This window comes from Zootoca vivipara, chromosome 9, assembly GCF_965207765.1.
Source record: "Zootoca vivipara chromosome 9, rZooViv2.hap1.1, whole genome shotgun sequence".
Classification (NCBI taxonomy): Eukaryota; Metazoa; Chordata; class Lepidosauria; order Squamata; family Lacertidae; genus Zootoca; species Zootoca vivipara.
Window position 1 is genome coordinate 34,511,572 of NC_142592.1, and position 24,835 is coordinate 34,536,406.

Genomic DNA, 24,835 nt, shown 5'->3' on the forward strand with positions numbered 1-24,835 from the left:
CTAATCGGAAGGTTGGCGGTTCGGATCCCCGCAATGGAGTGAGCTCCCGTTGCTCTGTCCCAGCTCCTGCCAACCTAGCAGTTTGAAAGCCCGCCAGTGCAAGTAGATAAATAGGTACCGTTGCAGTGGGAAGGTAAACGGCATTTCTGTGCGCTCTGGTTTCCATCACGGTGTTGCATTGCACCAGAAGCGGTTTAGTCATGCTGGCCATAAGACCCGGAGAGCTGTCTGTGGAGAAACACTGGCTCCCTTGGCTGAAAGTGAGATGAGCACCACAACCCCATAGTCTCCTTTGACTGGACTTAGCTACCCAGGGGTCCTTTGCCCTTTTTTTACCTTAAAGTTCGGCAGCATGCCTAGTTATCAGATAGTGATCCCCACCCCCCTAGTTCTTGACCAGGTTGGTGAAACTACAGCTTGTTTCTGATCCTATTGCAGACACTCTCGTCAGTGTTTTTGTCTCTGCAACTGATTGCTGTAGCCTGGGTCTAAAGACAATTGACTAATTTGGTGCTGGGGGGGGGGAGTGGGGACACAGATTCTTTCAACGCTATGATTCCTCCCTGCAGGAAGACGGGATAACTGTGCAAGCTACTACACCTGCTAATTTCTGTCTGTCATGAAGATAAATGGAAGCAAAATTTCAGTTATAAAAGAAAAGTTGCGCTTCTACCAGTATCCCACACTCTAGCCTGGACATCAGATGAAGGCAAAGGGCTATGTGAGATTTTGAGCATGACGGGGGGGGAGGGGGACTTCCTAGCATAATTTACAGTAAAAAAAATGCAAACAAAATGCACACAGTGTTATTTTAGTAGAAAGTACATTGAATAATCATAACAAATTTCTCTCCTAATGGATTACCTGTGAAACAGACATGGGATGAAAATTGGCTGATAGGTCCATCCTTATAGTGCACACTTCTGTACATCAGCTCTGATAATACACACACACACACACACACACACACACACACGCCAGGTGAGAGAATGTTCTCTGAGATTAAATAGCACTCAGACATTATCAGGAATCCTATCTAGGCTGTGGCAGTCTGTATTCAGAACATTTGTTTGACAGTTTTGTATATATGGAAAAGAAAACCCTCATGAATGCAATGCAGTTGTATCTAAATATACATTAGCAGAAGTACCAAAATTGTGTTTTGAAATGAGTCAGAGCTGCAAATGAACACAAACTGTAGACATAATTGCACATTTTAAGGCTCCCCTATAAAGTTAATTAACTGTTATGAGGTAACAAAAACAGTCTTCCATATATAGATTTATTCTAAATTGCAACAATCTTGAAGCTTTGCTTTTCAAGGCAACTCTTCATTTTATCTTTATTGGAATGGTTTTCAGGTAAAATGCTGTGATGTTAGTTTTGCAAAATAGGAGTTCCAGAAACTCTTGTAAACATTTAATGAGATACTAAAGATAGCTTAAGAACGATATTATCAGTCACAAATAATAGTCTTAATGACTTACTGTCTATTAAAATGGTAACAATGGCTGCTTTAAAATAATAAACAGCTGAGTAATGGCATAAAATGTGATAAATGCTACCGTACTAATGATGACACCATTTATACAAGGCCTTGTAATGGATTTCCACTCTGTGGTGTTCAGTAATAAAAAGAGAGTCAACCGCACTTCACAAAATCATAAGCCTAGCAAAACACAAAAAGGCATACTTACAATACATACTCACGTATTTTGTGCGTTCACAGTTATTAAACTGCTTCATAGCCGAGTACTTTAATATAATACTTGACAAGAAACTGCTAATGTTCTCGCTAGCTAAATAACTGTCAACCAATCACTAACATTGGCTGGAAGTGTTAAATGAACCTACTCTTTTTTTTCTGGATGGGGTATCCCTAATACTCTATTGACCTTTGCTGAACAGCATTTATTTCCTGAGCTGTAAAAGGATACATCACAATTCATATCTAATGGTGTTATATCAGTATTACTGACTTTAACTGAACTACTTTGGATCAAATGGGAAGTCTGCTGTAGGCTATGTGAGCTTTCCAGTCTTGAACTGGTATTCCATGTATAATAATTATCTACTTCCCTCTAGGTGAATCTTCAAGTCCTACTGGACGCTCATCTTTGTCATTTGTAGGGATAGGGGAGGAATCTGGTAAGAGAAAATCCTTGTGCAGAATCATCTAATCTGCATCATCCCAACCAATGTTATCTTCTTGGGAACCCATACATTGCTGAATCCCCTAGTGACTATGTGAGAGCTACCTCCCAGACTTCTCTTGCTTGTCTCTAAAAAAAAGCAATCACAGCTGACTATGAGCAGTTAGCTAATGTATGGGTTTCCTATTGCTGTGCTCATGGAGGGCAGGGATGAAAATATAGCAAATATTCTTGGAAGAATCACAACCTGAAAGCATAGTTGCCAGTTCTGGAGAGAGTTGTTCAGAAAAGAAAAAACCATGGCTGACTCTGTGGAGCTCTTGGGATGAAGTGGCAGCAGGAGGAGAGAGGATTATTTTTCACATGTGTGAAGTCAAAAGTTTTGTGTGCTATCATAATTATTTTTCAAATGTAGTAAAAGAAGGTCTTGGGCGACCTCCAAACTGTGCACTTTTTTTTTAAAGAAAAGTTCATTGTTTTGTTTTCAAAATTCTTCCTATAATATGTGCATGGAATCAGGACAGTCCCTTGTGGAACCAGGACCAGCTGAAATTTGGACCTGTGTCCATGCCTAGTCATCTCTCTCTAAGTTGGAAGGAGAAGAAAACACCATTTGATTTACTCTATCTAACTCCATCTATCCTGTACCCTGAGAGTTATCCCCGCACACATATCACCTAATCAATAAACTGCTATATACATTTTTGTGCTTTCATCCTGATAGTGATGCCTCCTTGGAGCTAAATAAACCACCCTGGGAAAATGATGGAAGGGTACTGTAAAAATTCTTACAACAAATAGCATAACAAATATATGGTGATTTGCATTGTCTGCTTCCTCAAAGAGTGGGAAGTTTCAGAAGAGTTTTAAAGCAACGCCTAAGGCTTACATGTTAAAATCCATGTGTTGGTTGTTGTTTTTAAACAAATATGCAGGTAGAAAAGATTGCAAGGAAATGAGCACATGGACAGGTTTTTCAAATCCCCATAGTAACATAATTCCCAAAGTGACAGGCAACGCCCTTGTTGTTCCAATTCAGCTTTTGCTAGCAGCTCCAAAAAAAAAAAAGAATATATATCCAAAAGTGGCAATAGCACCAGAGTGGCTTGCTTAGGGAGTGCAGGGCAGACTATGTAGCACACACAACTTTGTCCTCTAAAACTTCACCACCACAACTTGCTTCCTCCCAGTAGCCCTTCATCTCAAGGGATGGCCTCACTCTGCCTAATGGTCAGTGTAGTTATCACCGACTTATGAATTCGATCCTATCGTTCATGCCAGGTTGCAGAAAAATCCTAAGAAACCATATTAACACTAATGAGAAAGTGCAACAATGTCTCTGTTTGCATGGAGTGCTGCTCAGTTAACAGACTTAACGGACTACATAAGCAACAAAGGGACAAACAAATTTATTGCGGCATATGCTATGCTTATATTCACTTAAACATAGCTACCCCTCTGGGAAAGATGCTACAAGACTCTTTTTATATTTGATAGAGAAAACTTTTGTTTTTACACTATTGCTTCTGCTGCTCACAGGCAACGGTGAGGGAAAGGCAGAACACAGTCTTGATGCCATGAGGAACATAGCTGCCAAGTCTCCCGTATTCCCTGGGAAACCCCCGTTTTCCCAGCCATTTCCCGCTGGCAGCCCGAATTTTTTTAAAAAAAACCGTAAATCCCCCAGATTCTTACCGGACCGGGGAAGCTCCTTCTGCACATGTCTGGAGTCTCTGACATGCGCAGAAGCGATTTCTGGCGCTGCAGCCATTTTGGAAATGGGCAGAACATGCGTAGAAGCAACTTCCGGTGCTGCTCTGCCCAGTTCCAAAATGGCCGCAGCGCGACTTCTGGTTCTGCGTAGCTGCCGATCCCGGATTTTTCAGTCTGGAAGTTGGCACCCAAGGGCGTACCCACCACGGGGCAAGTTAGGGCAGCTGCCCTACTCTAGAAGCAGGGCTGGTGGGCAGAGGCGGAGCACAGCCCGGCGGAGCGCGAGTTCGCCATTCCCGCCGTGCCGCGCCGCACCCTCCCTCCAGCTCCCCGGCGCGCCCTCAGGCAAGGCCAAGCGCGGCGGGGAACCAGGGAGCGCGGCGTGGTGGGCGGGAACGCTGAACTCGCGCTCCGCTGGGCTGGGCTCCGCCTCCGCCCACCAGCCCTGCTTCTATGGAGGGGCACAGCCCGGCGGAGCGCGAGTTCGCCATTCCCGCCCGCCGCGCTGCGCCCTCCCTCCAGCTCCCCGTCACGCCCTCTGGCAAGGCCAAGCGCGGCGGGGAACCAGAGAGCACGGCGCGGCGGGCGGGAATGCTGAACTCGCGCTCCGCTGGGCTGGGCTCCGCCTCCGCCCACCAGCCCTGCTTCTAGGGAGGGGCACAGCCCGGCGGAGCGCGAGTTTGCCGTTCCCGCCCACTTTGTGGCCCCTCCCCTTACGTGCCTTGGCCCCTCCCCTTGCCCCCCCCTAGTTTTGATCCTGGGTACGCCCATGTTGGCACCTATGATGAGGAGGCAGGGATGGATGGCTCAAAGTAGACAAGAAATCCAAGCCCTACTGCATTCTGGAGCCATTTATGTCGCATGAGTTGATTATGATCTGTAGAGCAGGGTTCTCCAACCTTTTCCGGTTAAGCTCAGACCTCCATATGTTTTGGGGCTACAGCGCCTTCCCTATTGGCCATGCTGGCAGAGGCTGATGGGAGCTGTAGTCCAATAACAGATAGAGGGCACCATGTTGTAGCAGCAAAGGATGAGGTTCTGGCTGCAGTAGCTTTGCTATATTTGAACACTTATGCATCATTTAATTTTATTGTGGGAATGGAGAAAGGTAGCTTGAAGACAAGGAGAAAAAAAATGATCCCATTTCTTCCAAGGCTATTTCTTTTTCACGTTCCCAAGAACAGCTGGGTAATCAGCTGCTAGCTAGGGAGTCTTACAACTCCATTTATTACAGCCCTTTGTCCATCACTAGTGAAAATAAATTGCCATGCTTAGAAGTACTAAGGGTACTTCTGCAGAACAGGGTAGAATAGGGTGGAACGTTTTGAAGTTTCTTCCCATTGGCTCTAAGGTAGGAAGCAATTGGAAAAAGAGCACACATATTCAGCAGTGAGAAGGAAAATACAGTGCTACACCTTAAAAAAGATATTATTTTCTTAATACGGCAAGATTTCTGCCCTACCCCATTTTACAAATCTCCCCCCCCTGAAAAGCATTCTGCTTAGCATTGCAGATGATAAAATACTTATAAAATTACATGTAAGGTTGCCAACTTTAACTATTCTAAGCGGTAGATTAATCTGCTAATGCTTCTTTAAGTGGGGACCCATTTAAAATAACAAGCGCACCATGAATTGTGAACTGTGCAGCACACGATGGAAAAATAATAAATATACATTGGAAATAGAGTGTTGATAGTTTGAATGAAACCTATTTCCTCCCTATAATTTCACTGCCCAGTCCCCTGAACATGAAAATCGGGTGCACCCATCAATGGACACCCCCACAGGGGTATAATACATTTAAATACTCATTATACGTAAACTCCTTTAAATAATGTTTTTCTCGCTTCACAAATGTTTGGCAATAGACATATCTGAAAAGGCGAAATAAAGTAATGTTCCCACCCCACCTGCTGAACTGAGTTGATGTTTCAGATGCAAAATTAGATTTATTTATTTTTTTAAAAAAAATGGGATGCAAATGATAAAATATGCTCATGATACTAAAGAAGGTGGCTTTCAAAAACAACAGCTTTGTGGCATGTTGATACCATTTGTCATTATTTCCCATGGTTTTATTCGATTGGCCATTATGTAGATGTGTAATGGATCGGGGCTACTGAGATTACTGTATCTGAAAGCTCAGCATGGCTCTCAGCTTTATATTATTTCATATACCTGTGGCTCAGCAAAGTAATTTCTGCAGAGATTGCTTGAAATAATATACAATGCAATCTCCTATGGCTTTATCTGGAGGGTATTTCCCCCCCAGCTTATATAGACCCCATAAAAATGAAGTAAAGTTACCATATTGCCTTTCTTGCTTTGACTTGCTTCTCAGCATGCAATGCAAAACACCTTCCTTTGCTCTCCAGACTTCATATAAAAGTACAGTAAATACTCCTGTGGTCCCCTCCCCACCTCTTTTTTGGTACGTCATGATGTAATGATAAGCTTATACAGACCCGGCTTAATTCTTATGGCTATGCACCCATTTGCACTATACATCTAAAGCAGTATCATACCACTTTAAAAGTCATGGCTCTCCCAAAAGGCTCCTGCGAGCTGTAGTTTCCTACGGGTGCTGAGACTTGTTAGAAAACCCCTCTCAGAGCCATGGTTCTCAGTAGCCAAAACAAACAACAGTTCCCAGGATTCTTTATGGGAAGCCATGACTTTGTAAAGTGGTATGATACTGCAGTAAATGTTGTGACTATAGAAGAGTCAGGATCACAAACACAAACACACAAAAACATGGTTTCTGTGTTTCTGGGATATTTATACCTTTTATCCAATTTAGGACTTCATGCTAGTGAACACTTCTCTGTCATCGTTCTACCCAGGCACTGAGGTCCAGCGCTGAGGGCCATCTGGCGGTTCCCTCGCTGTGAGAAGCCAAGTTACAGGAAACCAGGTAGAGGGCCTTCTTGGTAGTGGCACCCGCCCTGTGAAACACCCTCCCACCAGATGTCAAAGGGAACAACAACTTCCAGACTTTTAGAAGTCAGCAATGTTTAAAGGTAAAGGTAAAGGGACCCCTGACCATTAGGTCCAGTCGTGACCGACTCTGGAGTTGCGGCGCTCATCTCGCGTTATTGGCCGAGAGAGCTCGCGTACAGCTTCCAGGTCATGTGGCCAGCATGACAAAGCCGCCTCTGGTGAACCAGAGCAGCACACGGAAACGCCGTTTACCTTCCCGCTGTAGCGGTACCTATTTATCTACTTGCACTTTAATGTGCTTTTGAACTGCTAGGTTGGCAGGAGCTGGGACCGAACAACAGGAGCACACCCCGTCGCAGGGATTTGAACCGCCAACCTTCTGATCAGCAAGCCCTAGGCTCTGTGGTTTAACCCACAGCGCCACTGTTTAGGGAAGCTTTTTAATGTTTGGTGGATTACTGTATTTTAATATTTTGTTGGAAGCTGCCCAGAGTGGCTGGGGAAGCCCAGCCAGATGGGCGGGGTATAAATAGGCATCTTATTTTTATATATCCTACATGAAACCATCTTCTTGAGTACTGTACTTTGACCTCTTTATATTTATATAAGGGTGAGTGGATTTGTGTCTCAGTGTGCCTAAAATAGTTTCTCAGGTGTGAGATCCTGTTATTTTCTCTCTTTCCTTAACTTTATTTTCAGTTTCTAAAAAGACATATAACAAGCAATCTCCACCATATCCCTCCACACACACCCCAGGAACTTTCCTTGCATATACAATGTAAGTAATGCAGTCAAACATTAAGGAAGTTTGTATAATAGTTTAGTGCTGATTATATCAGCAACTTTTTGTCTTAACAGTTACAGAGCAGAGGCAGACTTAAGACAGTGTGAGCAGTTCTACTGCACGGGGCACTGAGCCTAGGGGGATGCTGCGGGGCGTCACAACTATGATGTAATGAATCGAGCAGAACAGAAGGTGAGAGATGGGGGTTGCCAATTTTGGCCATGCTGAAATTTGAAAGATGAAAGTTCTCTCCTGCCCAGACTGAGCCATTGGTAGCTGGTGTGCTGAATAAGCATATGCCATCCAGTTTCAAGATCATTTTTGGCCTTGTGTTAGAGCTCCTGTTATTGACCACATCTTTTGTTCTGCAGTTCTTCCTCAAGAGAAGCTTTTCAGGTGCTTAAGCTTGCATTCTACTTCACCAAAACCGTTTCACATGTAAAATATATACAAATATGTCTCCTTTGCAGCTAAGTATTTTCTGTCACCTACAATTCAGTGATGCTCTTCAGCAAATATTACCATGCTCATGTGGGAAAGGAGGTTTTTTGTTGTTGGTTGTACATATAAGCACTAAACCCTTTTGAATGTATTGGAATGGCTGATTCTAATTGTTCTCTTATCAGTTATTTAACTGGCACAGATTTTGAAGCATATATAAAGACTGTAAATTGGTGGTGAGATTTCAGCTACTTTATTATTAATTTTATGAATCTCCTTCTGCATGGGTCTCAGGACAATTTAGTTTTAAAATAGGGTTGTGATCATTTTTAAATGGTTTTAAACAGTACCCCCAAAAGCTAATGTATTTCTAAAAAACAATATAACATGAATACCTGAAACAGAGAACACTTAATCCCACTGGCAAAGCTTGTCCAAATAAAATTCAAGAAACAATTGAGAAGTGCAAATAGTGGTCACCTGTTGTATCACAATCAGAATGCTGTTCCGCAGAAGAAGGACAGCCCTACTCCAAGCTATCATGAAATGGACTTCTGATATTTCAGGGATAAACTCTCCTGCAGAATACAGTGGCCTGCGAGTATTTACGGGATAAGTAACTTGGACCTAAGCTGTATCGGGGCTTCTACTGAACTTGGTCCAGTATGTAAAGTTGTTTTCTATGCAACTAAGATGTCCTTTAATGCCTAATGCCATCAGCTATATTGGGATGAAATAAATATTTTAGACACCTTTTATATTTCATGCCTGGTGGCTAGGGCTATCTAGGCAAGCTGCATGGATCCATGCTCAACATTTTATATTAGTCTCCCCATATAAAGTTATTCCAGTGACAGCTATGGTCATAAAGAAATGTTTCCCCATATTTTTTATAGCTTTAGTTATGGAAGGGTAGGCAAAACTAATTTGTGCATTATTATTATTATTATTATTATTATTATTATTATTATTATTATTTAATAATAATAATAATAATAATAATAATATGCATTTATTGCTTCTATTTTTATCAAATTTTCTTGTTGGCTTTAGTAGCCATATGAAAATAAAATAAAATCCTAGTTCTGTTAGAACTGAGAATGAGACTCTATCAATCAGATAGTTATTATTTGTAGCTGATGACCATTGTGATGCAAGTATAAAAATGCAGACAATCCAATCAAAGAGTAAATTAAGCACATAAATTTTCAGAACTGCAGGTTTTCAGAATTTAAAATGGCATGGAACTGAGCAAGGAAGGGTGGACTTGAGTCAGCTAGGGCTGTTTCTGGAGGATGTGCATATCCCCCCCCCCCACACACAGGTAGTATGAGCACAAGCCAAAAGGGTGAAAACCAAATGACTGAGGTTGTGGCACTGAGATCTGCAGGTCCAAAAAAAGAGAAGAACTACATAGCTGGCTGTCTTTCTTAATTGTTTCCAGAAGGGTAGCTGTAGCTGTCTCTTGCAGCAGAAACAAGGAATGTGTCTTGTGGCACATTAACGACGAACAAGCTTTTTTTATTGTGGCATATGCTTTCATGAACTCAAGCCCGTTTCATCAGATGCATTTTTCAATGCTGCCCAACGTGAAGTGAAACTGTAATATAAAAGGGTGTGCCTTGGCAGAGCATCTGAAGCTATTTATTGATTTGTTTCTTTGGAAGAATATTTATGCACTGCCAACATAAAAAAGCCATGGCAAGGTGCAGTAAAATAAATAAACCACCATAATTTAATAAAATCATTAAAAACGGAACAAATTGTCAATGCTGAATTAAACTGAGGTGTGTACACACACATGGTAAAACAAAAACACTTTCAGCAGGCAACAAAATGTTTTAGTGTTCAGTACATACTGTAATTTTAATAATGGATTTGTGGTGTTGCTTTTGAAAAGATTTAAGGTGCCTTTGTTGCTAAGACCAAATGCCCAAGTAGTGCCGGACTTCATCGCCTTCTCTCTAAATCTAAACAGAGAAGAATTGATTCTTCTATTGTTTCTCCAACACTCTGCTTTTAGATTAACATTCCTGTCAGTAATTGCTTTCCAGTATTTGATTTAAACACTGCAGGGTTGACAGTGGCTACAGATCAAGTTGCTACAAGCTCATCTGAGATATCAAAACCTACATCTGAATCAGATCATCCACCTGAGCCATCTAAACATCCATCTGAGCCATCTAAATCAGCTCTGACAAACCCAGTTTCTAATGGGGAGGATGGGAGCATTTCAGCTGTTCTTTAATCTCTGTACCACTGTAAACCACTGTAAACTCTGTACCACTGTAAACAAGTGGTACAGTGGCAATAAAGTATTTCTATTCTATTTTCTATTTCTTTCTAGGCAACGGCTAGGCAAGGGCGGTTCAGCTCAACGGTAGAGCATCTACTTCACATGCAGAGCGTCCCAGGATCAATCCCTTGTATCTCCAGGTAGGGCTGGAAATGTTCTGCAGCTAAAACCATGGAGAGCTACTGTCAGTCAGTGTGGACCATTGTTGGCCAAACCTGAGTCTCCAGCTATTTTTGGACTACAACTCCCATCATTCCTAGCTTACAGGACCAGTGGTCAAGGATGATGGGAATTGTAGTCCCAAAACAGCTGGAAGGCCAGGTTTGGCCATGCCTGGTGTAGACAATACAATACTGACCTGGAAGGACCAATCGTCTGGCACTTGAAGAAAGATAGATTACCTCCAGAATAGCATCCCCAATGGCTATAAGACAAGTAAACCAATGTGGAACACCTGAGTTGCAGAACTGACCTAGATCTTTTACTACATGATACCAGGACTGGCTTTTCAGTAAAGCTAAAGGCAGTACAGTAGTTCTTGGGTGTGGTCCAAATCATTGTAAAATACAGCAATGGAGTTAAATACAGTTGTGTTAGCCAGTTGTCTTACCTCTTGAATCTTCACAGGAGTGCAATTAATGTCAGGTATGGGGGTTATTTTCACATACTAAAGAGATACATTCTTACTTTCTACAGAAATTGGATTTCTGATATGTTGTCTGATAGTAATCACATTGTAGAAGCAGTAAATGGCTTCTCATTCAACTTTAGTGAAGGTTTTTTTTGGGGGGGCACCCTTGCTTGTATCATTCATTCTGTTCTGTGCTTAACACCAGCCTCTGTTTATGCTGGTGGAGCGGACCGGAGTGAAGACTTCGGCAACACAGTCTGCTCCGATTGCCCCTCCTCCCAGTCCACTGTGGATACACCAGAATTTGAATCTGGGTTTGGTGGGAACCCATTAGGCTTCACAGCAGCCGGGGAAGAGGAGCAACTGTTGGGGAAAGATGGCGTAACTTTGGGAGGACGAGGGAAGTTCTGCGCTGGGTCTCAACCCCCACTCCTGAACTGAATAAGTGGTCATTCTTGAGATATGTGATGTGTACACTGCACAAATGTGATGCTCCTTACAGAAGGGAATGGCCAGCACAACCTAAACATCTCTGTATTCCCCTCCATTTATGAATCTAGATCTTGAAAGATCTAGGAAGATCCAATGGAAATAGCTGATTTGCTCCCTTTTGTTTTGTTTAACATACTTATTTTTATATGTCAAATGCTGGTGGTTAGGCATTATACAAGTGCCATGGCCAAAGCACAAAAAATACATTATTGTGTTTGTTTAGACTTCATGTTTTGTGTGTCTGTGGTTAAAATCATTTCTTCAGTAGTGACATCTCTACAAAAATTGCAGGAGTTATTTTAAAAATGAACTGTGAAGGAATGCAGTTCTTTCTCAGAATTGACCCGAGGTTCAGTCCTTAGGAAATTGACTTTTTTATTGTTGTGTGAGAATCCGAATGTTGTAATAATACATTGATATATTATTTTCCATAGAAGAGTACCATTATATTCATTTTTTTTTTAAAAAAAGGTGAAGATAAATTGACAATCTATGCCTGTGAGCTAGCATGGTGGTAGATATTGAACTAGAGAGAGCTCTCTGCTCGGCCATGAAGCTCACCTTCAGCCAATGAGTATCAATCAGTTTAATCTGTTTCATTGAATTTTTGGGAGAATTGCTGGGAAGCGACATGTCCACCATGCTAAGGTTCTTTGAAGAAGAATGGGACAAAAATGTAAGAGATGAATGGATTTAATTAATTATGAGATATATTAAACCAGAATTACACTATGTTCTGTTCTAAAGCATAATTCTATAATGTATTCTTACTATGTGAATTAAACAAAATATGTACAGATGAAAAACAAATAAATTATTCCCTGCCACTCATAAGGGGACAGACATAGCTATGCACCTTCACATGTTTGGGGACTTCACAAACATACGTCTGGGACCCTGGCTGCATGGATACAATTGCAGATGAAAAGATACAGAGGAGGTTAAGCACACCTTCCTCTCATCTACTGCTTCTTTCCTGAAAATGTCTTTCCCAAAGCTACATAAAATATAGTTATATGTGTCACCTGACACTGGGCACATCTTTAAATAAGATTAACACATTCCATTACTAGTTCAAGGCTTTCTTCAGAGGCATTTTGTTCATCCTCCATAACCAGGTCGTTGCACGTTGCATCTCTAAACCGCAAAGCACTTAAATCTAGTGACGCTTTGCTAGTACTTTCTCTAGTAATTGATTATCAATTTCTGTTTTCATTGCTCCCCCCCCAAAAAAGCATACTTTTTTGGGGCAATCCTTAACACACCTAAAGGAGACCAAATATCATGTAACTTTATTATGGGGTGTCTTTTATCTTATTTATTTATAAAATTTATAAACTGCAAGCACTCTCCAAGCATTGTACAGATAAAAGAAGAGAGATAACATGATTAAAATCCAATTAAAAACATACATAAAATCATCATTGTTAAAAAGAAGGTATATTTGAGCAAATGTGTATAGGATTGAACTGCATGGCTTCCCACCCCCACCCCCCTAATTTTGGGCATACCAATATACCAGGGATGTCCAATATGTTGATCGCGATCTACTGGTCAATCCCTGGGAGGTTTTTGTAGATCGTGGTCGATCGCTGACCCACTTCTGGCCCCGCCTCCTCTCCCTGCGGCGGCCTCTATTGTTTCAGAAGGGAAGCTGGAGACTGTTAACTGGTGAGCGATTGTAAGGTTAGTTGCTGCCTCTGTTCCTCCCCCTCCGTCAGAAGAGGTGGGGAAAGTTCCCTTGACCCCTTAAAAACAGGGCATTTTCACTTCCCAAAAAAGGTCAACAACTTTGAGCTGAACCCCCCCCCCCCAAAAAAACCAGGGGTAGATCACCGCTAGATTATAATTTTGAAAGTAGATCGTAGTCTCTCGGGAGTTGGCCACCCCTACAATACAGCTTTGGCTGTCCTAGGAAACATATGCTACATATCTCCAGTGATTACCATATTGTTACAGAAAGGTCACTCAAATCCATTTCTTAAGGCCACTGCAGATATTTCTCTTTTGTGCTTTGTTTCATAGTATCTTCTTGACCTTCTTTTAATACCTGTTTTAAGCTTCTAAAATTCAGCACTGAGATGTGTATTTATGCAGTAATGCTCTCATGTGGAAAATTGAAGGAGCTAGATGTGGGTATGTACTGTCTGATAACTGCATCATTCTAAAAAAAAAATTGTACCCCTTCCTTATCTGTTACAGCAGATGTGACAGCAACTGTTGGATCAACCTTAGTCTGTTGTTTATTTACCCAAATGGGTATCATTGGTTTTGGCTTTGCATTTTCCTTTATTCAGTTTCAGCAATGCTATCCTGGGCCCCCTCCTCTCCATAATGCTTTCTGAAGCTTTCAGTGATGTTGCTCACTTGCGAATTTCTAGATTAAGATGCCATCTTTGAAAACCTGGGTGTCTTCTCTCTTGATAGCAGTAATGTTCTTTGGAAAATCTGCAGTGTAAATCATAACCAAAATGTGGGCCTTTTAAACACACATATAGACCACTATGACCTACACAGATAGCTCCTTGGGGAGAACTCCAAGGTAGCACCAAGTGCGCAGAAATAGTAATAATACTGGATCACAGTGAATTATCCATATGTTTTATCATCTCCAACTTTCATAATAATAATAATAATAATAATAATAATAATAATAATAATAATAATAATATATTGTTTATACCCCGCCCATCTGGCTTCCAACAAAATATTAAAATACAATACTTCATATAAGCATCTTCCTTTGTTTAATTAGTGGTGAAGACTAGGGATAGACAAATCTGTCAGTTTCAAATTTTCTCAGTTTCTTATTTTTCCAATCCTAAATTCAGTTCATTGCCTTTTCACATTATTTTTTAAAGTACTCGTAAATGTGTGTTAGTATTTTAGCATCCGTTTCTTCTGACGTGAATTCATTTGCAAGCAATTTTTGCCTAACAATATGCATTTTGAGAGCAACTTTCCTTGATATAATGAATTTTTGTCTGCTATCTTCCCCAGTGTAGGAGTTCCTTTTGCACACATTTGCACTTTTGTAGATATATTTTGATTGGAGAACTGCTTTGCAAAATTCACAGAAGTGTGAATTTTGAAAGATTGCTTTGTTTCAGTTTGCATATTGTTTTCAAAACTGCAGATTAGGTTTGTGTTAACATACAAACTGAGCGAAATTTCTCCTCCTTCTCTTATGAGAACATAAATGTAGTTTAGAGCCTACCTCTCAATTTCTACTAAAAAACCATAGACATTCTTTTGGCCTGCTGCTCTTTCTATATATATATTTAAATGATATTTTTGAGAACCACAATTATTTACATGTATCAAACAGAAATACCAGTAAACAAATAAAACTCTGGGCTGAGCAAAAGGCCCAGCAGCTAACAATGGCATGGCAGCAAAAGTTTCATAGCATTATTTCTTGTTCTGCTGTTTCTATTATTATTAAGCACAGAGAGCCTCTTGTAATTTCTTTTTTAAATGCAAAAGCCATAGTTCTAGATATGTGATGTGGAGTAGCTAGGTTCTATTACCTCTGTTGTATATTCTGTAGGCAGCTTCCGTAACAACATCAGAGAATAAGCTCCCTCTTGGTTTGTTCTGCCCTCTAGCATATACAATTTATTTTAATGAGACCCAGAGCATGGCAGGTTCTCCATCTTAGCACTGCCACTATTTGCTCAGGCACTATTGCCAATGCAATTATTTCTTGTTTGTTGTTGACTTTTATATCTAGCTCTCAAATCACCCTTGTGAGTTGAGGTCACCATTGTAAGCCCTTCATTTTATTTGATTACCTTCAATCCCCCCCCCTTTAGTCTCTCTTTCATACATACAGGGACCACACTGACTCAAGAACCAATAGCCACCTTCCCAACGTAATAGTCCAGTTATGTGCTGCTTCAGTATATGCAGTTTGCAAGATCGTCTTCTACCAAGCTGTTACTTCTGTGCCTTTCTTTTTATGGTTTGTCTATTCCATTCTAGCTACAGAATGAGCCCATTCACCTTAAAAAGTGTGACTTTTTGGTTTGTGATTCCAAATTTGATTGCTTTAACAACTTCTACATCTTCCAGCATTTCTCCAACATTACATCTCTGTAAAGGGAGGAAATGCCCATCTTTATAAGACTTTTTCTTGCTTTAGATACTAATAGACACCGATATCCAGGTGATACCGTAGTTTTCAAGCTAAGGGAACAAGTCATACCCAGCAACTAGGATCGGGAATGGGTGGAAGCAAAGACAGCTAAGATCAGGGTATGGAGAAAAGAGCCAGTGTGGATTTTAGCAATATGCTGGCAAACAACTTTGGGAAAATATTCTCCAGACATGTCTATACATATTGCACGGTGGTTCATTGGCACCAAATGATATGGAAGTTTAATTTATGTCTGCAAATGACTGTGCAGTTCAAATGTTGGATGGTATGAAAGTTTCACTGATTTCTGCAATGGGTTTGTAAGATGCAAGCTGTATTATGTAAGTAATTATTCACAACGGCAATATATGAAAATTTGTAATTATTTAATATGTATTACGATATGAATTTTATACATGGTTTTTGATTTTGTGTCTGTTCTCCCATTTTGCTGTACTTCAGATATCTGAAGAAGTGTGGATGCACACGAAAGCTTATACCCAGAACAAACATAGTTGGTCTCTAAGGTGCTACTGGACTATTTTTTTAATTTTTTAAAAAACATTTTTTTTTCGACTGCGTCAGACAAACATGGCTACCTACTTAAATCTTGTATTTTTAAACAAATGATAATAATAAAAGTAATAGTGACTGGTGTGGGCAAGCTACTTTGTCTGTTTCATTTTCCCATTAGTCTCCCAAATAGTGGTTGATATTCAACACTAACTATATTCAAAGTCTTGTGACCTTTTTCTTAAACAAAACAAAACTCCATTGGATGTGGAGTATGATCCTGTTGGGTATCACTTATTAAATTTAACTCTGGTTTAAATTCTATGAAGGAAATATATCAGTTTATGAAGATATGCATGTAATATTGCACAATGCACATACTTTCTACAGACAACTGAACTGAAGACACGAAAGTGGCAGTGCATCCTTAAAAATGAATCACTTTTATTATCATATATTTCCTTTATGTCTTTCACCTCAATAATTTGTTATGAAGGCAAAACACTACTGTAGCATCAGAATAAAAATGGAAATATTTCCAAAAGTTTTTAACAAAAATCCCAAGAGTCAGTATACAACGAAAATTATTCAATGCCTGAAATAAGGAATCCACACTTTTTATGTTCATAGCCATGATTCTTTTGAGAATCTTGGTTACTTAACAGTAAATAAATTAAGAGGATAATTACGAAGAGAGTTCTGATTATAATATTCAAATCCTTGCTTGGTATAAGCAGCTGATATCTGATAATGTAATTATTTGCCTACATATTCATATTTAATAATAAGGAGTGATAAGAAAAGTCACTGTGATAGAAAAACAGATACCTACTACTGTGAAAATTTTCTTTCCCTGGAGAAGGAAAGGTTTCAAAGTTTGGAGATTCTAGAGAATGAACCTTGACCCTTCTGCATGAAAGCTACGTGTTTGACCATCACTGAGATATGACATCTCCCCAAGCATTATTCTCTGTACTTTACAAATAAAATCATACTGTGACAGAAGTGGCACATCTGTGATCTGAAAACCATCACAGATTTCACTTGAGGTTTCATGGAGTCAAGACCAAAACAACATCACCCAAAGAAACACCTTTATATCCTGAATCCAAATAACATCAGTAGAAGTAGGACACAAATCAAACACTCAGTGAGACCTGTGTTACACTTTTCACACAACTTTCAGGATGCATGTCATATTTGACAGTATCTGCAGCTTAACATATCCTAGCGAATCTTATCCCTGATATGCCCCTTCTGAGTCAGTATTGTCCACTCTGATGGGTAACAAATAAGTCTCCAGGGCCTTAGGCAAGGTTTGACACATCATCCGCTCCTTTTAATTGAGAGTGCAAGGGATTGGACCTGACTTTTGCATGCCAGAACAGAGATACCTTTTAACTATGAAAGCATTTTCAAAGAAAAGTAATCACCTGCTTGTATTTTGGGAAAGTTCAAACCTTTCAGAGTTGGTTGAGTACGGCCATGCTAGTGTAGGAGGTGAGTTGAGGACAACCTGTCAGATTAGATTTCCTTAAATACTCCACATGCCAACCCTTTAAGAAGTGCCTTATAAATCAACAAGAAGTTCAGTATTTTTTAAAAAAATTGGTTAATATTTTCGTTTTAATAAGACACACCTCTCACAAAAGATACGAAAGGAAAAGTTGAGTGATGTTTGCTAAAGACAGGGACCTCAAAAGTGGGTTAGTCAACCTCATTTTGCCACAATTTCCCCAATCTCAGTGGATGGGGACATGCTTTGGAAAAGGAGTGGATAAGCTGTGGAGCACCAGGTGCCAATGTACTACAACTCCCATCATCCTTGACCATTGGCCAAGCAAGTTAACTGGTGCTGGTGGGAGCTGGAGTCCTACAATGCCTGTAGGGCCACTGGCTAGCACCCCAGCTCCCAATTTAGAAGTCATAGCACCTGAGGGGAAATCAGCTCCCTTTATCTCTACTTCATGTCTCTTTTCCATCTAAAGTCTCTAGTTGTAAAAGAAGTTTCAAAAGTATCCCATACCAAAGCCCAGCTCATATGATCTTCCTTATCGTAATTACTTCTGAAATGTTAAATAGTCACTGAAGGAAGGTGATTTAAGATGTCCACCTAATGGCTCTTCCATCTTCACTGTTATTATTCTTACACCTGACAAACGTGATTTGCCATGTCTTTCCCATGAAGTGACAATATCAGTTCTATAAACAAATTAGACAGCACAGCTAACATGTGTCAACTTGTAGCTAGTCGATTCATCCCACCAGCAGTGTCAGAAACTCCAGATATGACCTATTTAGTCATATATTTTATGAGGCAAAAGAGGCATGCCAGCAATGTGTTGGAAGAAAAGGAGCTTTGGTATGATCTGTAAGCATGAAATATCATCATGCTGAAAAACAGAAAAGGGACATCTGTGCATCATTTCAACTATCAGGTTTCCCTCCCTGGTCCCTTTCCTACATCTCCTTAGAATATATGTGTCTCAGCACTGACACACACACGCTGAAGCCAGCAATGTTACATCAGGAATCATTTCATGTTACACCACTCTCAGCCTGAATGCAACCGCTGTCATTTCCAGCAAGCAGAACCTTGAAACAGTTTGAATGCTGACTTCTCTGCAACACAGTAAAATGATCCCTATTTCTTTCCTTTTTCTTTCTTTTTTAAAAAGGGATCTACCCAAAGCACCACATGCTTTAAAGTCTTCTTAAGTCACACAGAACTTTGCTATTACTATTATTTTACTACTCCTGTAGATTTTTTAATGCATTCATGTCCTTGGCTGCATAATAAACTTTTATTGGGATGCTTCTGAAATTAGCAAGGCAAACGCCAGTCACATCGATCATATTTGATGAAATGTCTTGATATTAAATGACTTGCAACACCTCAGAACATACCGAACCACTGAAAATGATTCATGTACTTGCGAAACTTTTCCGAGCTTCTCAGCATGAAAGCATTTCTACCATTTTGTTCAACCCACCAGTATCAACAGTCATAGATGGGTTATCTGCTTCCCCCAAACATGCTTTGTCAGTCTCGGTGCTATGATTCATTGTAGAAAAATTACCAGGGCAGCCAATGTGAACTTATACTAATACAGCTTGCAGGTGTGTGTGTGTGTGTGTGTGTGTGTGTGTGTGTGTGTGTGTGTGTTGCTGACAGAGCATTTTATGGTAGGGTAGGAGACACAGACCAACAGTAAACAGTTCAGAGTATTTTACCTGCAACCATGCTGCAATAAAGTGTCATCATCATTCAATCGATAGAGGTTACTCACTTAACATTTGCTTGAACATATTTGGATTGCCAGCCCATTAGATCATTTTCTGATAAACAGCATCGTTAATGAATGGAGAGAGTAACTACCTACCTTCAGGAAGAACCTGCCCAGTAACAATAATCCATCAGGAAAACTGACAATATCCTCTGATCTATTGCCTGCAAAGCAGGGACTTGATGGAGAGTTTCATTCCTTCTGCTCAGTACTCCAGGAGAAAATCAGTGCAATTTGAATATTTCTCAGGCTGTGACACCTCTCCACGATTCCTGGTTGCGTTCTGTTTCCCAGAGGACGGCAGCCTGGTGCTCCAGTGTGCATACAGCAGTGAAGATAAATAGAAAAAGGCTTGAGATAAATTAGGGATGGCTAAGTTAAAATTGTCTCTGCTCCTGGCTCTCTCATCTGCAGTCTGAAAGTCTGTTTTGCTGTGAAAAAGCTAGATGGCAGGCTGCCTCAGCGAGTTCTTCTTAAGCTACAGAGAGCATTTCAATGAAGAAAAATTTTCCCCATTATCTAAGCTAATGTGACTGAAGCTAAGTCTAGTTTTTAAAAAGTGTCTGCTGGCATGAAATTCATTTCACTGTTGCTTTCTTTCAAGCTACAGGTCAAAAAAACATATTATTGGGCTATATATTTCTATCTAAATAGAGCACTTCAACTTTTCAAGGTACACAGATGGTATCCAGGATCTTTTTACAGCTTTGTTCAATAGCTTAAAAGGTAGTCAATTTCCACTTTTGTACCTGAGTGTGTCTTTCAGGCTCTTCAGTCTTTTAACCTAAGATTTATTTCCCACCACACAAGCACACTTTACTATGTCTCTACAAATATAATAATCCAGAAATTAGGGTATTGACTCATTATAGAACACTTATTTTGGGGACGAGGCGGGGCAGAGGCTTGTTATGTTGTTGTTGTTTTTTTAAAAAAAGGCATCCCAACCACATGTACAAAGAAACAAGTGTTATTGACAACCTGCCATTATTCTTGTTATGAAGCACTGATACCTAAGATTGCTCCGGTAGCCTGAGGGGAAGATCGGGTGGTGGTCCTGAGAGCTAACCGGAAACCCAGGCAGCTGGTTGGGGATTTCCAGTCCTGGGGCATGGATGTCCAGATCCAATAGCTCCTCGGGATCATTGGTGATGCAAAGATCCTCAGGTCCAGTGTCCAGTCCAGGCTGAATCCTACTACTACTACTACTACTACTACTACTGATAATAATAATAAATACTTTTTATTTGTACCCTGCCCTCACCGGCCGGGACCGGGCACAGGGCGGCTAACATCATAAAACTAACACAGTATACAAAGAACATAGCATAAAAACAGAAAATCAATTAATGAAAATACATCTTAAAATTGTTGTTGTTTAGTCGTTTCGTCATGTCTGACTCTTCGTGACCTCATGGACCAGAGCACGCCAGGCACTCCTGTCTTCCACTGCCTCCCGCAGTTTGGACAAACTCATGTTGGTAGCTTCGAGAACACTGTCCAACCATCTCATCCTCTGTCGTCCCCTTCTCCTTGTGCCCTCAATCTTTCCCAACATCAGGGTCTTTTCCAGGGAGTCTTCTCTTCTCATGATATGGCCAAAGTTTTGGAGCCTCAGCTTCAGGATCTGTCCTTCCAGTGAGCACTCAGGGCTGATTTCCTTCAGAATGAATAGGTTTGATCTTCTTGCAGTCCGTGGGACTCTCAAGAGTCTCCTCCAGCACCATAATTCAAAAGCATTAATTCTTCTGCGATCAGTCTTCTTTATGGTCCAGCTCTCACTTCCATACATCACTACTGGGAAAACGATAGCTTTAAAATTAGTTCAGATCAAATTAAAATCTGGACAGATGGCAGTCCATGGGTAAAATTGAGAGTGGACACGCAGATACATATTCCCATTACAGACAGTTGGCTTCCATGAGGTGGAAACAGTAAATAATGACTGAGGGGGCAGAGCTATTGTATTCAGCCCCAATTCCTCCTCATGTGCTAATTCACTTTAAAATGAAGCTTGAAGAGGACTTTCGTGAAGCTATAGTGGTGGAATATATGTGCATGCTTAATGTTTAATAAGTCACTTTCCTGTCCTATCTCAGGCTGCATAAACACCATATATTTAAAGTATCCCCCTAATATTCCTGCAAACGGTATTTTACCCCTTACGGGGCTATAATTTCTAGCACCCATGCCAATCTACCTGTTCCCAGGATTCTTTGGGAAGGTGCTATATATGTGCTTTAATGCAGTGCTTTTTTCCCCTTAAAAATGTTTAGGGGTACTCTCATTTTCACCTAAGAAAATCACCATTTTATAGTACAAATTAAAAAAATAAATACAGCAAATGGACAAAAGGCCACTATTGGGGGTAGTAACAGAACTGATGATTCACTGTGCTAGAGAATAAACTATTTTTTATTTTTATTTAGTTTCTAATCCCATTAGATTCACAAAATGTTTAGGGGTATGTGTACCCCTGCGTCCCACCCCAGAAAAGAACACTCTTTAAATGTATGGTTATATGTGGCCTCACCTCTCTGGGTAACCCCCAATCTCAGTCTCGCATTGTCTGACTGTCTCAGTCATCCATGTTTTAGCTGCGTTGTAGCTGGAATAAAAGCCATTGTGCTGTTGAAAGCGTAGTGTTTCAGCCTTGCATTATTCAGGCCTAGTCGCTTGAGGGCCTGCAAGTCATTAGGGCTAAACAAAATGAAGTTCGGTTATGCTCTCTCAACAATACATAATAAAATATATATGGAATGGCTGAATTAATCTTCACTATAGAAGCAAAGCCTCTCCTTGTGGGGTTTTTCTCTATCTCTTTACTTATTTACAGCATTTCTATATCACCCATTAGCAAAAAAAAAACCACCCAAAAAACCCCACAAAAGTTCTCTGAGCAGCTCACAAATAGTTTTCATGGAACCAACATAACTGACAAGAATAATGACTTCAGTCAAGTCAAGTGGATGATGTACATTGAACTCTATACACTTCAAATATAAAAATAAATCTGAATGGTCCTTACATTTCAAAGATCAGCCATGGAAGGTAGATAGGCATCTTCAGTTCTTTGCATCGTGATGATGAAACATTAAATAAAGATAAAGGTCAGCAGGGGAAAGTTTCGCTCAATTAACATTTCTATTTCCTTCTTATGCCTGAAGGGCTCTCCAACTTCCAACCATCAACAAAGATACAGGGGGCCATCCATGAAGTACTGTTGTTGTGGAACATCTATTCATTTCCCCATAGACCAAACATGCAAAGAAGATAAACAGTAGAGTCCTTATAGGAGTTTATTTGGAAACACCATAGACATTTAAGTCTTTCTGAATTCAGTTTGGGCTGATGTCCCAAGTACCTGTGTTCAAGACTTGCAGCCTTAATCTTGGCTGTATGCTTTCTCGCTTCCATTTAATTTAGTTTAGTCCTAATAATAGAACCCATTATTTGCTTTTCTTTAAAAACAACAGCTCAATGTAAATGAAATGTTTAGCTGACCAAGCTGACCAATATAATCCTGGCTTCCATTTAATTGTATTTTGCTGCATCTTATTTTTTGATGTTTTGTTGTGATTTTGATTTGCTGAATGATGTGTAAAGATCAGAACAGCAAGGTAAAAACATTGATAGTAACAAGAAGTCCATGCATGCCAAATGCACAGAGAGATGTGAATCGGGGTGACAGTACGGGAAGCAGAATTGGCTTTGCACTCTTCAATGCTCCTCCTACAAAATGGCAATATTTGATTCCCTTCCACTTGCAGTTTTCATGCCCAACACTGTCATTACAGCTAAATAAATACACAGCAACATTTAACAGCAATCTGGTCCAACAGTAAATTGCCGCCTAGTACATTCCTAATATTTTCATAAAATAAGATAAAAAGCACAGAATAGTGTTCCCTTAGAACTTTGTGCTGAACAATTGCGATAACGTGGGTGGGAAACTGTATTTTGCGACAATGCCTTTGGAAATTTAGGGCTCAATAACAACCCCTTTGGCCACCTTATGAGAAGAGAAGACTCCCTGGAAATGACCCTGATGTTGGGAAAGATTGAGGGCACAAGGAGAAGGGGACAACAGAGGACGAGATGGTGACAGAGGACGAGATGGTTTCCAGTGTTCTCAAAGCCACCAACATGAGACTGACCAAACTGTGGGAGGCAGTAGAAGACAGGAGTGCCTGGCGTGCTCTGGTCCATGGGGTCACAAAGAGTCGGACACGAATAAACGACTAAACAACAACAACCCAACCCCTGACCAGCACTCATACAAGCCACACTGGAAGGTGGGGTGGCAGGGAATAATAATAATAATAATAATAATTTATTATTTATACCCCGCCCATCTGGCCGGGTTCCCCCAGCCACTCTGCTGTGTCATGTGATGGCAACAAGGTTCACATGGGATCCAAAAGAACCTGTGCTGACCCTCCCACCCCTCTCCTGAAATGCCCTGTTTCATGGGTTTCTGCCCATTTGTTACTGGCAAGGATGCCACTGGAGGTAGCTTCCACCTTTCTGCCACTTGGAGAGGTGCAATGGGACATTCCTCACCAGTAGGATGTTCTCACTGTCTGATGGTAAAGCTTGCCTGGCAACAGTGGAGCTCCCCTACCAGTGGAGGTCAGAGGCCTCTTGCTTTATCCAATCCCCCTGCAGCAAGGCTGATCAGGGATTTGGGTTGCTCCATCAGATAATTTAGCTATGATCTGCTGAAGATGTCCAATATACGCAGATTCAACCATGTAAAATGGGAAAGTATTTGAATGGAAGACTGGCATGGTTCTAAAAAATGAAACGTGTTGCAGGATCACCAAAAATAGACCAGGGGCAATTGTATTTCATCCAGCAGAGTTTACTACTGCTACTGAAGGTAAATGAGCATAATGGTAATAAATCCAACATATTCAGGATTGGCACTGTCCATAAGAAATCCAGTTGCAACAGAATTAACTTAAACTTAAATAGGTACGGGCAAAGGACCCCTGAAGTCCAGTCGTGAACAACACTGGGGTTGCAGGGCTCATTTCGCTTTACAGGCAGAGAGAGCTGGTGTTTGTCCGCAGACAGTTTTTCTGGATCATGTGGCCAGCATGACTAAGCCACTTCTGGCAAAACCAGAACAGTGTTTACCTTCCCGCCGGACTGTGGGAGTTGCACCTTTTTTTTTCCTGGTGTGCTTTCGAACTGCTAGGTTGGCAGGAATGAGCATATTGCAACTAAAACCTTAAAACTAAGCATGCTATGTACAGAACACCACACCTGAAAAGAAAAAAGAAAGGTCAAACCCAGGCTCCTTCTGGCCTATTATACTAGTCTGCATGACCTTGAGTGAAAGAGATAAACAGTACCAGTTTAAACCAACTGTTCAGCTTCTCTGAAGGAATAACCCAAACATCAGGAACCTTCTGCATGTTTCTAGGCAGAATAGAAGCT

At 40.7% G+C, this 24,835-nt stretch overlaps 1 protein-coding gene across 4 annotated transcripts in view; it reads right to left on the bottom strand.

Moving 5' to 3' along the window:
• MGAT4C (MGAT4 family member C) overlaps window positions 1-19,961 on the bottom strand; it is a 314,043-nt gene extending 294,082 nt beyond the window's left edge. For 3 of the 4 annotated variants that reach the window (XM_088651816.1, XM_088651813.1, XM_088651812.1), the window contains exon 1: window positions 19,487-19,960. The gene's annotated coding sequence lies outside the window, so the exon portion shown is untranslated. Of the gene's footprint in view, window positions 1-19,486 lie in introns of all 4 variants that reach the window. The other variant, XM_088651821.1, reaches the window with a different exon arrangement.
• Between the last annotated feature and the right edge of the window lie 4,874 nt (window positions 19,962-24,835).